Here is a 4446-nt window from a genome sequence, read left to right as displayed (position 1 = left end):
CAACATGGGACAACTAAGGGTGGAGCAGCAAGAACACTCCATCATCCTCCATGAAATTAGAGAAGATCAAAGAACCATGAGAGAGGAACAACAAAGACAAGGAAGAGACATTGAGGAGCTCAAGCACTCCATAAGACCTTCAAGAGGAAGAACAAGCCGCCATCACTAAGGTGGACCCGTTCTTTAATTTCCTTGTTCTTTATTTTTCTGTTTTTCGAAAATTATGCTTTATGTTTTATCTATGTTTGTGTCTTATGATCATTAGTGTCTTAGTGTCTATGCCTTAAAGTTATGAATGTCCTATGAATCCATCACCTTTCTTAAATGAAAAATGTTCTTAATTGAAAAAGAGAAGAATTGCATGAATTTCAAATTTTATAACAGATTAATTATTTTGATGTGGTGGCAATACTTTTGACTTCTGAATGTATGCCTGAACAGTGCATATGTCTTTTGAATTTTTTGTTCATGAATGTTAAAATTGTTGGCTCTTGAAAGAATGATGAAAAAGAAGACATGTTACTGAGGATCTGAAAAATCATAAAAATGATTCTTGAAGCAAGAAAAAGCAGTGAATTCAAAAAAAAAAAGAGAGCAAGCAGAAGAAGCCAATAGCCCTTTAAACCAAAAGGCAAGGGTAATAAAAAGGATCCAAGGCTTTGAGCATTAGTGGATAGGAGGGGCCTACAGGAATAACATCCTGGCCAAAGCCGCAAAACCAAGCTGTCCCTAACCATGTGCTTGTGGCGTGAAGGTGTCAAGTGAAAACTTGAGACTGAGCGGTTAAAGTCATGATCTAAATCAAAAAGAGTGTGCTTAAGAACCCTGGACACCTCTAATTGGGGACTCTAGTAAAGCTGAGTCACAATCTGAAAAGGTTCACCCAGTTATGTGTCTGTGGCATGGATGTATCCGGTGGTAATATTGGAAAACAGAGTGCTTTGGGCCACGGCAAAGACTCATAAAGTAGCTGGGTTCAAGAATCATCATACTTAACTAAGAGAGTATTAAAGTAGCTGTGTTCAACACTATCCGGATTTTGAGTTCCTATAGAAGCCAATCATTCTGAACTTCAAAGGACAAAGTGAGATGCCAAAACTGTTCAGAGGCAAAAAGCTAAAAGCCCCGCTCATCTAATTAATACTGATCTTCATAGATGTTTTTAGAATTCATTGTATATTCTCTTCTTTTTATCCTATTGATTTTCAGTTGCTTGGGGACAAGCAACAATTTAAGTTTGGTGTTGTGATGAGCGGATAATTTATACGCTTTTTGGCATTGTTTTTAGTATGTTTTAGTTAGTTTTTATTATATTTTTATTATATTTTATTTAAAATTCACTTTTCTAGACTTTACTATGAGTTTGTGTGTTTTTCTGTGATTTCAGGTATTTTCTGGCTGAAATTGAGGGACCTGAGCAAAAATCTGATCCAAAGGCTGAAAAAGGACTGCAGATGCTATTGGATTCTGACTTCCCTGCACTCGAAGTAGATTTTCTGGAGCTACAGAAGTTCAATTGGTGCGATCTCACTTGTGTTGAAAAGTAGACATCCTGGGCTTTCCAGCAATATATAATAGTCTATACTTTGCTCGAGATTTGATGGCCCAAATAGGCGTTCCAAGACAGCTCAAGAATTCTAGCGTTTAACGCCGGAACTGGCACAGAAGTGGGAGTTAAATGCCCAAACTGGCACAAAAGCTGGCGTTTATCTCCAAGAAAAGTCTCTACACATAGAAGCTTCAATGCTCAGCTCAAGCACACACCAAGTGGGCCCGGAAGTGGATTTTTATGTCATTTACTCATTTCTGTAAACCCTAAGCTACTAGTTCTCTATAAATAGGACCTTTTGCTATTGTATTTTCATTTTGGTTCTTCTGGTTCCCTCTCTGGGGCCGAAGCCAATGATCACCATTATCACTTATGTATTTTCAATGGTGGAGTTTCTACACACCATAGATTAAGGTGTGGAGCTCTGCTGTACCTCGAGCAAAGTATGAACCATTATATATTGCTGGAAAGCCCAGGATGTGTACTTTCCAACGCAATTAAGAGCGCACCATTTGGACTTTTGTAGCTCCAAAAAATCTAACTTGAGTGCAAGGAGGTCAGAATCCAACAGCATCAGCAGTCCTTTTTCAGCCTCTGAATCAGATTTTTGCTCAGGTCCCTCGATTTCAGCCAGAAAATACCTGAAATCACAGCAAAACACACAAACTCATAGTAAAGTCCTGAAATGTGAATTTTGCTTAAAAACTAATAAAATTATACTAAAAAGTGAATAAAAATACTAAAACTATATAAAAACAATGCAAAAAAGCGTATAAATTATCCGCTCATCACAACACCAAACTTAAATTGCTGCTTGTCCCCAGGCAATTGAAAACAAAATAGGATAAAAAGAAGAGAATATACAATGAATCCTACAATATCAATGAAACTTAGTCCCAATTAGATGAGCGGGGCTAGTAGCTTTTTGCTTCCAAACAGTTTTGGCATCTCACTTTATCCTTTGAAATTCAGAATGATTGGCATCTATAGGAACTCAGAATTTTAGATAGTGTTATTGATTCTCCTAGTTCAGTATGTTGATTCTTGAACACAGCTACTTTATGAGTCTTGGCCGTGGCCCTAAGCACTTTGTTTTCCAATATTACCACCGGATACATAAATGCCACAGACACATACTGGGTGAACCTTTTCAGATTATGACTCAACTTTGCTAAAGTCCCCAGTTAGAGGTGTCCAGAGCTCTTAAGCACACTCTTTTTGCTTTAGATCACGACTTTAACCACTCAGTCTCAAGCTTTTCACTTGGACCTTCATGCCACAAGCACATGGTTATGGATAGCTTGATTTAGCCATTTAGGCCTGGATTTTTTTTTCCTTGGGCCCTCCTATCCATTAATGCTCAAAGCCTTGGATCCTTTTTACCCTTCCCTTTTGGTTTAAAGGGCTATTGGCTTTTTCTGCTTATTTTTTTTCTTTCTTTTTCATTTTCGCCACTTTTTTCGCTATTTTTTTCTTTTTCACTGCTTTGTCTTGCTTTAAGAATCAATTTCATGATTTTTCAGATTATCAATAACATTTCTCTTTGTTCATCATTCTTTCAAGAGCCAACAATTTTAACATTCATAAACTTCACTATAAAAAATATGCACTGTTCAAGCATTCATTCAGAAAACAAAAAGTATTGCCACCACATCAAAATAATTAAACTAATTTCAAGATAAAATTTGAAATCCTAGTAATTATTGTTCTTTTGTAATTTAAGCACATTTTTTTCATTTAAGAGAGGTGAAGGATTCATGGAATTATTCATAACTTTAAGACATAGACACTAGACACTAATAATCATGTAATAAAGACACAAACATGGATAACACATAAAGCATCAAATTCAAAAAATAGAAAAAGAAGAACAAGGAAATTAACGAACGGGTCCACCTTAGTGATGGCAGCTAGTTCTTCCTCTTGAAGATCCAATGGAACGCCTGAGCTCCTCTATGTCTCTTCCTTGCCTTTGTTGCTCCTCCCTCAGAGCACTTTAATCTTCTCTAATCTCATGGAGAATGATGGAGTGTTCTTGCTGCTCCACCCTTAGTTGGTCCATGTTGTAACTCAAGCCTTCCAAAGAGGTGTTGAGTTACTCCCAATAGTTGTGTGGAGGAAAATGCATCCCTTGAGGCATCTCAGGCATTTCGTGAGGAATTTCCTCATGCTCTTGTTGAGGTCCATGAGTGGGCTCCGTTATTTGCTCTATCTTTTTCTTAGTGATGGGCTTGTCCTCTTCAAAGAGGATGTCTCCTTCTATGTCAATCCCAGCCAAATTTCTTAGGTGACAAATGAGATGAGGAAAGGCTAACCTTGCCAAGGTGGAGGACTTGTCAGCAACCTTATAGAGTTATAAAGGTATGATCTCATGAACTTCCACTTCCTCCCCAATAATGATACTTGATGACATGTCATCATATACCTATTTTTCTATGCTTTTTCATACAAGAAATTGATGATTTGTGCTTAAATATTGAATGCTTTTGTACTTAAATGGAAGATTTCCTTGATCTTTTAATTTTATAAATCTTGTAGGAAATAAGAAGAAAAAGAAGCAAAGAAGCACAAAAAAAAGAGAAAAAAAGAGCTTTGGGGTACACTTTGAAGTTGGGGTACACTTTGGAGCCTTAGGCCACGCTTTTAAAAGCGTGGCCCATGACCAAATCAAGGAAGGAAGCAGCCAGCACGCACACTGCCCTGCCCTTGCCAAGGGCAGGGCAGAATCGTGATGCACATTGAGGTTGGAAGCAAGAATTTCGCTAAGGTAAAATCTGGGCGCTCACAGCATGACCATGCCTCCTTCAAAGGGCTATAACTTGAGCTACAGACGTCCAATTGATGTGCTTCCAGTTGCGTTGGAAAGCTGACATTCAGAGCTTTCCAACGATATATAG

This window comes from Arachis duranensis, chromosome 4, assembly GCF_000817695.3.
Source record: "Arachis duranensis cultivar V14167 chromosome 4, aradu.V14167.gnm2.J7QH, whole genome shotgun sequence".
NCBI lineage: Eukaryota > Viridiplantae > Streptophyta > Magnoliopsida > Fabales > Fabaceae > Arachis > Arachis duranensis.
The sequence above is the reverse complement of the archived record's forward strand: the minus strand, read 5'-3'. Positions refer to the sequence as shown.